Here is an 11,107-nt window from a genome sequence, read left to right as displayed (position 1 = left end):
TACCAAATTATGTTAGGCTTTAACATATCATTCGGTGAAGATAGATTTTTTTCTACTTTCATCAAAAATCTGTGAAATCATTTGTCTGCCATATTAACAACCGCTGCTTGAGTCAAAATTGATGCTTTTTCAAGTGAAGAAAGCAAAATAAAGTAAGAAGCAGAGTGTCTTTTCAAAATGGAAAATAGTTCGAACTTCCAAAGCAAGCGAATGCCATTGATATTTTGTAAGAGTCAGTTCTGTCTTAATGAAAATGAGGCGTGTGAAAATGGAATCTGATTATTTGGCTTTACATCAATTATCTTGATAAAGCCTCGCCAACAATAATTCGCCAATTCACTCGGCTCATGGCTGCTTCTCTCCATCCTCGACTGTGACCCACGCTCTCCAGGTCCTGCTGCACCTGGTCAATCCAATAGCTCGCTGCGCCCCACGCCTTCTTGTTCCGACCGGATTCGTAGCGAACACCATCTTTACAGGGTTGTTGTCCGGCATTCTTGCAACATGCCCTGCCCACCCTCACCGTAGAGTTGAGCGAGCTCGTGATTCATCCTTCGCCGCCACACGCCGTTCTCCTGTACGCCGCCGAAGATTGTCCTTAGAACTCGGCGTTCGAAAACCCCAAGAGCTTGCAAGTCCTCCTCGAGCATAGTCCACGCCTCATGGCCGTAAAGGACTGCCGGTCTTATGAGCGTTTTGTACATCGTACATTTGGTGCGGGGGTGAATCTTTCTTGACCGCAGAGCCCATAGTAGGCACGACTTGCGCTGATGATGCGCCTTCGTATTTCCCGACTAACATTGTTGTCAGCCGTCAACAAGGATCCGAGGTAGACGAACTCGTCCACCACTTCGAAGGTATCTCCGTCTATCGTAGCACTGCTTCCTAGGCGGGTCCTGTCGCGCTCAGTTCCGCCAATCAGCATGTACTTTGTTTTCGATGCATTCACCATTAGCCCGACTCTTGTTGCTAGGCGGGTGAACAAATCTGCCACCGTTTCAAATTTTCTCCCAATAATATCCATGTCGTCCGCGAAGCAAACAAGTTGTCCGGATCTCGTGAAAATCGTGCCTCGACTGTTAAGTCCGGCTCTCCGCATAACACCTTCAAGGGCAATATTGAACAACAGGCACGAAAGCCCATCGCCCTGTCGTAGTCCCCGCCGAAACTCTAATGGAATCTCCACGAAGCCAACTGCCTCGTTCGGGTTCTCTACTGAATATTTTTTTTTTTTTGGCTTGTCGTTCTTCCAACATTTGTACCATGTGACCAGCCCAACGCAGCCTGCCGTGTTTTATGAGCTTGATAATATCCACTTCTTTATATACTTGTTACAGCTCATGATTCACTCGACGTCGCCAGATTCCAGTTTCTTGTTTACAGCCGAGTATTGTTTGCGCTCAAAAACTCCAAATGCTTTCCAGTCGACCTCTTTTAACGTCCAGGATTCATGGCCGTATAGAGCGAACGGAAGGATACCTGTCCTATACAGGAACGAAAATACTCAATTTACCCTCGCCTACATTGACACTTGCAGGGTAGAATTTCCGATGATTTTTATTTGTTTTTATCCTCACTTTGACAACACAACAAAGATTGGCAAAGCGCTTGCCGCAAGATTGTCAGTTTCCTTTTAACCTGCTGATACTCAACCATTTTGTGATAATCGGAAACAAAAAAATGATATTCATTCGAACTAGCTTGACTTATTTACATTCCGCTTCGGGAAGTTGTAATTTTTGCACGACGCACACTGAGGACGTGTCAATATCATCGCTTCCGTGCAAATGATGGAACGAATCGTTCATTACCTGTATAGCAGCATATTTTTTTAATTAATAAGAACCTCATTGATAATCAATTTTCTAAAACTGACACTCTTCTGCTTCTGATAATCAAAAACACCAACGACATACGGGCATCGTTGTTTGTTTGGTTCATCTACCTTTGTGCTATCTATCATACAATCAAAAAATAAGAAAAAAGGCAACTAATTTTCGACCCACAAGAAATCTGTGCCAATTTTCGGATTTTCATACAAAGTAGGCCAAAAACGTATGAATGGTGCTTTTCCCCATTTGGTGGTGGAGCGGTTACTTTGATGGTGGCATAAATGTCAGTGAATTGAGTGTAGTGAGCATGATTTTTTTTTCGTCCCTGGTCCTATACTGAGACGAGGCTTGTGAAGACGGTCTTCTTTTTCTGTGATTGCTGAGTTTTTTTTCTTATTCCACTTTGTGTTTATACCAATTATGCGCAAGCCGTTCAAACCCTCACATGAACCTTTCAGCAAAAAATAATTGAGTTTGCATCACATCGAATCATAAATAGACATAAGAAATAATTAATCTTCTGCTTAGATTTATCAGCAACTTTGGAAAAAACTGCTCCGCCGACTGAGGTTTTGAGTAACAGTTTATTTTGAATACAATACTTTTCACTTTTCCAGCCATAAAAACAATGGCTGATTTTGACGTTTCGTTAGAGCGGAATCTTGATTTTCTCACGGAATTTCTACAGGAATCTCTCCAGATACTCCATCGCTAATTACTCCACCATTTTGTATGAAGCTTTACCAGAAATTTCTATAAAGATACCTTCAACAGCCTCTATAGAGATTTTTCCTGGCACTCTTCCACAAATTTCTCCAGAGATTCTTCAGGAGTTTATCCATACATACCACTAGGAGTTCTGTCACCAATTTTCCAGGGATTACTTCAAATACTCCTCCGATAATCCCTTCAAAAATTCCCCTTGTGATCACCGGCAAATGGTAAACGTTTCTTTTGAAGCTTTTCCTAGAATTCCGTATACCTATAGGAATTCTTTCAAGAATTTCCTAAGGAACTTCTCCATAGGTATTCCAGGGATTTCCCCAAGATTTCTCCAGAAAGCCTACCTGAAATTCCTCCATGGATTCTAGCAGCAATTCTTCAGGGATTCCACCAGGAAGCCTAATGAGATTCAACAAGGAATTCCACTGGAAGCGTCCCTAGAGACTCTAGCGATCGTACCAGAAAAACAAATCAAACCAAAACTGAAAAATAAAACCAAAACTTTGAAGAAATCATTGGAAGAATTTCAGAAGAAGTTCATGTAAGAATTCTTGAAGGAATTACTGAACAAAAATTCTTGAGGAATCCTCGGGAGAGTTCTATGAGTATATTCTGGTAGAAATCGTGATGAAATTTCTACAGGAGTTATATGGAATCTCTGTAGTAGTTCCACAAATCCTCTAGGAATACTTGGAAGAATTTCTGCTGGGATCCTGTTTGATGTGGAATGCTTGGAGAAAATCCTTTTGAAGTCCATGACTATGAGGTAATGCCTATCCCTACAGGAATTCCTGATGGTATCCCTAGAGTGGGTCATAGTGTGTTCCCCGAAAAAAGTCTCTAAAAAAATCCTGGTGGATTCCTTGAAGAAATTTTTGATGAAATCCTTTGAGGGTATCTAGGAACCCACGACCCTCAGCTTGGTGTTTCTGAATAGCTGCGCGCTAACCACTACGGCTCTGGTTCCCTATGATGTTCATATCAAATTGTTGACAAAATCCTTAATGAGATCCTTCATAAATACCTAGTAGAATCATTATGAATTCCTGGTAGAATAAAAACCAAAACTTTGGAAATGCAGTGTTTAAGTAGAATTTATGTGGAATCTGATGGAATACTGGAAAAAAATTCTTGATGAATATCCTACGGGCGACTCAGTGGTATGAATCATATTGGAGAAATATCTCCAGTTGAGTTTGGAATCTACTATAATAGTTCCAAAATTCTCACATGAGAATACTTATGAAGAATAATTTTTTGGGTTGGAAACCTGTTTTGAAGTTGAATGTTGAGAAAATTCTTGATGTGGAATAGACCATGAGAATGCATATTTGAATTATTTCTCAGATTGCTACTAGAAGACATTCGTCCTTGACAGAAACTCCAATACTCCTCACAGATTTTCTTCCGTAACATCTCTCTAATTAATAAATTTTCAGAAGTTGCTCCCCAAAGAATGCTGTAAAATTCTTTTAGAAATTCTTCAAAGCTTTCTCCAACGGTATTCCTGAATTTTACTCCAAAAATCATCAAAGAATTATTTTCAGAGATTCCTACAGAGACTCTCCAGAGCTCACTCCCCAAGATACTCTGATTTTTTTAAGTGATTCCTCTTAAAATTCCACCTGGAATTCCTTTGGAAATTTCTCTAAGAACTTTCCAGGATTTTCTCCAAGGATTCCTTTTGACGTTCCTTTCCTACAGAAATTCGTCAATGGAATCATTAAAATATTCCTCCAGATATCCCAAGAAATTCTTTGAGGGATCCATTCAGAAATTTCTGTAGATTTTTTGCAGGAATTTTTCAACAGTTCCTCCAGAGATTCCACCAAAAATTACTACTTAAACTACTCAATAAATTCCTACAGGGGTTGCCCAGGGAACCATCAAAAACTTTATCAGAAAATTGTTGAAGAAATCCTCCAGAAATTCTTTAGGAGATTTTTTAACATTTCCAATAGGAATTTCTCTAGCAATTTCAACAAAAAATTCATCCCGGGTAATCACCAGTTTCTTCTCACTACGAAGACTGACATGAACTTATAAGGAATTTCGCCAGGAATTCATTTTTGAATGTATGATTCCATCAGCAAATCCATCTGAAATTTCACTGGGGAATACTCGCAGCGATTGAACTCACTACTATCATTTTCTCCAGAAAGACCCCCTGATATTCTTACAGAGATCATACCAGGAACTCCGAATATAATTACACCAGGAATTTTCCCATCCACCGGGATCTTCTTCGAAGAATCCATTGTTCCATAGATTCTGCTTCGGAAATTCCTCCAGATGTACTACAAGTGAAATCCTTCTACAAAAAAATATTTCACATTCAAGAGTTCTTCAAAAGATTCCACCAAGAAATATTCCAGAGACTCCTCCAAGACATTAAAAATTATTTCAAAAATGTTACTAGTTTTGCCTCAGGGTATTCAACTAGCAAATCCAACAGAACTTCGTAAGTATTCACGGCGAAAATGGCGTTAACGTCACTCTGTTTTCACAATTGTTGAAAAAAATCCTCCAGAAATTCTTTAGAAGATTTCTTTAACATTTCCAACAGGAATTTCTCCAGCAATTTCAACAAAAAATCATCCAGGGATATCACCAGTTTCTTCAAGGGTTCTCACTACGAAGACTGACATGAACTTCATAAGGAATTTCGCCAGGAATTTCACAAGTTTTTGAATGTATGATTCCATCAGCAAATCCATCTGAAATTTCACTGGGGAATACTCGCAGCGATTGAACTCACTACTATCATTTTCTCCAGAAAGACCCCCTGATATTCTTACAGAGATCATACCAGGAACTCCGAATATAATTACACCAGGAATTTTCCCATCCACCGGGATCTTCTTCGAAGAATCCATTGTTCCATAGATTCTGCTTCGGAAATTCCTCCAGATGTACTACAAGTGAAATCCTTCTACAAAAAAATATTTCACATTCAAGAGTTCTTCAAAAGATTCCACCAAGAAATATTCCAGAGACTCCTCCAAGACATTAAAAATTATTTCAAAAATGTTACTAGTTTTGCCTCAGGGTATTCAACTAGCAAATGCCAGACAGATACTTTCGTAACGTATTCACTGGCAAATGCGTTAACGCACCGTTTAACAACAATTTTGAAAAAAATACCCCATAATGGCAATGCATATGATTTTTTGCACGCTTATTCACATTTGCGGAAGATAGGTAGTAACTATTCACCCAAAAGTTTGGACCATCCACCGCGAGATCATTTCAAAGACTTCCCAGCTATATCTTCGTACCTGCACACGATAACACATCAAAAAGGTGCATCGCATAGTAGCTCTCAGTTAATAAATGTGGAAGTGCTCATAAGAACACAAGCTGAGAAGCAGGCTCTTTCCAGTGGGACGTAAACGCCAGATCATCAGCGTTTCCAATTTCTACCAGTAATTCCACCATATTTCCTTTAGTGGTTTTCACTGAAGTTCCTCCATGAGATTACTCCTCAGGAATTAACCCAGGATTTTTCAACGATTTCCCCAGGTTGTTACTCTTAATAATTCCTACGGAAGAAAACCACTTGGGAATTTCTACCAACAAGTTTTAACGGGAAGACCTTTCAGGGAATTGGCACCAGGATTATTTCCAGGCGATTTAACCACAAACTCCACAGGAAATTCTTCCAGAAATTCTACTATCCCTCGAGTACAACCGGATTTTTTACCAGGATTTATTTCAGAGATTGAACCACGAACTATTTCAGGAATTTCATACTTTCATGGGATTCGACTAGTGGATGCACCACAATATTCTTGAAAAAGCCCGAAGGGATGCCACCAGTATTTTCTGAATGGATTCTGTCAACAATTTCATTAAAGCTTTAACAAGAAATACTTTTAGGGATTCCAACAAGAAAATCTTCAAGGACTCAACCAGGAACCCTAACAGGGATTCAATCGGAAATTCATCCAAGTTTTCGAATAGAAATTAATCCAGGGATTCGATCAGATTTTACTTATATTTCCTCCAAAGACTACAAGTGGAATTCCATTAGAAGTTCCAACAATCATTTATTCAGGAGTATTTTGAGGGATTACACCAGGAAATGCTCCAGCCATTCCAACAAGTCTTTTTACAGATTATTTTACCAATTTCCTATCCCAGAATTTTCACAAGTATCTATTTCAGGGATACCCCTAGTATTTTCGTTGGAATTCCTCCAGAAATTAATTAATAGGTTCCAGTAGGAATATTCTTAGGGATTACACCAAACCTCCTCCAAAGTATTTTCTCAAGGGATTTCTTCTGGAATTCTTAAGGAGATTTAATCAAGATTTCCGACCGGGATTCGAATTCCTGATGGAATTCTTAGAGGAACTTCTGGTCACAGCCCTGGGAGAATTCCTTGTCGAATCCCAGAGAGAATCAACGGAAATACTTCTGGTGGAAACCCTGTTGGAATCTCTAGTGGAATCCCTGGTGAAAATTCTGGAAGAAATCTTGATGCAAATCCTAGAGAAAATCCTTGTGAGTAATCGAAATTTTTATCTGGAGATACTCCAGGTTGCTCTGCAGAAATCACTGGTAGAATCCTTTATGGAATTCCTGGTCTAATCCGTAGAAAAAAAACAGTAAAGTGAATTTCGGTGAAAACGCGATGGAAGAATTGCTGGTGGAATCCCTTATCAAAATTCTGAAGAAAAACTTGAAACTAGTTCTGATGTAATCCCTGTTATTTATTTTGTGCAATCTTTTCGTAATTCCAGGCGGAAATGTATGGTGGAATTTCTGTATGAAATCCTGAACAGTTTTCCTATAAAATATCTCGATGAACTCCTGGTGGGAATAATGAAAAATTTCCGGGGGGAGTTTATTGGAGTTTATTGGTGCACTACCTAGCGCATTTCCTGCTTGAATTTCCAGAATGATTCATAGTGAAATTTCTTGTGAAATCTTTGGAATAATTCATTTCAAAACCCCAAAAATATCATAAATGAATCCATGTCGATATACCTGACGGAATCTCTGGGACTGGATTTACTGGAGGAATCCCCAGAGGAAATACTGGACATTTTGGAATTACATCTGTAAAAGGTCTGCTAGATTTTCAAATGAAATCGTTCGATGATGGATATACTCGGACGAAATCGTTGATGGAATATATGGAATTAACTCAAAAGCGCGCATTCTCTACACATTCTCACGGCGACAACGCTACATAAATTTACGCAATGTGAATGACAACCCATGCGCATCGGTTGTTGATGAGGCGCCAAAGCTACAATTTGACTAGCTGACGCAGGTGTTCGTTCAACTGCCCCACAGACAGTACGATCAGAACATTTGGCTCCGCCCACCAGCGGTTTGAGTGAAATCAAACTCGTTCGATTTTGGTCGACCGATTCGTCAACCGTCAAACATGTCAAACACAGCACCAACCTGGTTAATGTTGGTCAAACCGTCTGAGCGTCTGTGGACTGCATAAGAAGAATGAGATAGGGTTTCGTTCTACTTTGTCCAAAGCGCTATTATTCGTCGTGTCATACTTGAAATGTTCCACTACGGCGGATATACAAAGATTCATTTTCCAAGTGTATTTTTGAGAAAGCTGTAATGGTTTGTACACGTGAACACCAAATATGCAATAAAATTACTGTATTTCGTTAAATAACTTCAGTTGAATTATCCACTTTGCACTTTTTCACCGAAATCACATGGACGAACACGATTTGAGAGAAATGTTTGACGATCGACACCAGTCACACCACTTTATGATACAAGTTTCTTCCCTCCCCCCTGTGTGACTTACTTCGCCAGGCACTCATTTTCACTATGGAAAACCTTCGTACTTCTTCACTGAAGGATTTCATTCCAATCACACGCCGCAAAAGTTCTCTAATTTACGAAATTTTATGAAATTTCCTCAACGAACGCGTAAAATTGAGAATGTAAACAAAGTTCAATACGTCGTACTGAGAATAAAAATCTTGTGCGCATCAATGGGTGCGCGGTGCTAGACGAAAAGATACGGTTTCTTTGATTGTGTTGTTTTCGCTGCACTGTGAGCAAATTCCATAATTGTACGGTCAAAAGGATTTGTGTTAATATGCTTGTGCTGAATTTTGATGACGAACAATTAATTTTAAAGGAAATAAGTATATTCCATCATGCTGCAGGAATGGATGGAGATGCTCGTAGATCTATATATTCTAGTAAAAAAATTATTATAGCGTTGACACACAACATGACTTGACATGACATGACATGTCAACATGAGTGACATGTTGACACAACATTGACCACTCAATATATCACAGTGAGCCGTAAGATGTGAGACGAATCTAGAAACTTATTGTGATGTAACAGAAATAAAAACGAAACGACGGATTGAGAATACGGCAAGATGCATTTTCTTTGCATTGTTTCTAAAAAGAGATCAAGATTTATAAAAATCTTATTGTACAATGCTAAAGCCGTTTTGAGAAATAATTGTTTGGCATCGGTTTGTATCAGCGTCATTCGCTGCAATACTGGGAAAATTGCAGTTCTCACTGATAAATGCTTAATACGATGGATACTAACACATCACCCTAAAAGAATCCATTCGTTCTTTTTGCGGGTCACTTCTTTTCTGATCCGTGCTGATCAGATGAACCGAATCTCGCCAAAAAAAGAGAAACGGATCACTCGTTCTTCTAAGTGAGCCGGATCTTTTGAACGGCTCTGGTTCTTTTTGCCCATCTCTAATCCTTACCAGCAGCTTTATTGTTCTTGAGCTGGCGAAAGGCATCCTTAACCTCCCTCGAAGTGGGAGCTGGTTGGTTTCCATCGTCCGCAGTACTGACGAAGTCATTTCCTCCGTTGTCTCGACCTTCTTTGCCTGTGCTCTCAGCGCCATTCAGATGTTCGTCGAAGTGCTGCTTCTACCTTTCTACCTAGATGGTACCTCTAAACGTTCGCACCATTGAACCCTTCCAACACACTTCCTGCAACGCTACGATGCCGAATTCGCGGTCCTTCAGCGCTTCGGCGAGTTTGCGTATGCTTCCGATGAAGTTGAAAAATTTACAGTTCCATATACTGAACTTCCAATCGCTAGTCATTTTACGTCGCTGTAGACTTCGCCGATTATCCCGGTTCGTATTCTCTCGTTGATTATTCATTGCATGATTTTTTTACGGCTGGCTTGCAGGGCCTGACTCCAACACCCTAGATTTCCGGCTGACCGTAGTGTGTAGTTTAGTTTAGAGTCCTTCTCTGGCACTCGGACGATGATCAGCCGCCCCTGACATTTCATATGTGGCCAACCGCCATGGCCAAAACTGTTACACATTTCCTATGTTCAATTTATCGAAATGACCGAACGACTTTGAAGAATGTAGAATTTTCTAATAAACTTTCCTACGTATTCCACAATTTACGCACTTCCCTATACAAAAAATAAGGGAGTGGGAAGTTTCGCATCAGGCATAATGGACATTTAGCATAAACAGAATTATATGCCGTCTTTGAGATTCTACCTGTTCTTGTATGAAACATAAATCAGTTTCAAGGCCAAAGGTCTTTTTGCGAAATGGGTCACTCCCTAAAAATAATTATAATAACTAAAAAGGAAAATAATTTGAAACAATTTGGAACTCATTTTCGACTTCAGGAGCCATCAATTTCACTTATTTTATTACGATGACTTAAATCTCGCGTTAAGTATCATAAGGGCGTATCCACAGTGAAAGATTTCTCTATATTGATTTTCTTCTCCAAATCAAAAAGAAAAGAGAGAAATTGATCACTGCAGATATGTTGTTATGACAGAAAACGTAAGAAATGGCGTTACAAAACTCGTTCTCAATTGACTTCGAAGCACGATTAAAGCACAAGCGAAAAATAAATCGCATCTGTATCGGTTCATGATCCACAATGATTCGCAAGTTGTAACAAGCTCGGTGAATAACAGCAGCGAAGGAGAACCTAAAGAGAAAGAGCGATCATAAAACCTATTTTTCTCGTTTATTTGCTTTTGGGGGTAGGTGCTTTACTTTACTGGCATGATAAACAATCTACGAACACCCTTTAGCAACAAAGCACCCCAGATGTGGAGCTTGTTTAAGGTGAAGGTGAAACGAAGCCAAACCTCAAATTTTCAAGAGCACGGATCTGGAGAACCGAACACCCGTTTGAGCTGAAAACTTAATCGATTGGTCACCACCAGCGAGTGACCAATCAATTAAGTTTTCAGCTCAAACGGATGTTTAGTTTTCCAGATCCGTGCTCTTGAAAATTTGAGGTTTGGCTTCGATTCATCTTCACCTTAAATAGGTTTTATCGTGCACTGTTATCTCCCCGAGATAATCAGAGCTGTAGCAGTAGACGATAAACAGCTCTCATGATGTGTTGTTGATCATGATTGTTACAAAGAGCTATAAGTGAGAGATACTCTCATTTTTTCAGAATTCAACCCCCGTTACGAAAGATGGCGCGAGTGATGTGTAACGAAATTGATGTGATATTATAAATCGTTGTATGCTGTATTCATATCGTGCAAGCAAGCATGAGGATACTCTAAAGATACTTTG

This window comes from Aedes aegypti, chromosome 2 (genome assembly GCF_002204515.2).
Source record: "Aedes aegypti strain LVP_AGWG chromosome 2, AaegL5.0 Primary Assembly, whole genome shotgun sequence".
NCBI classification, from domain to species: Eukaryota; Metazoa; Arthropoda; class Insecta; order Diptera; family Culicidae; genus Aedes; species Aedes aegypti.
The sequence above is the reverse complement of the archived record's forward strand: the minus strand, read 5'-3'. Positions refer to the sequence as shown.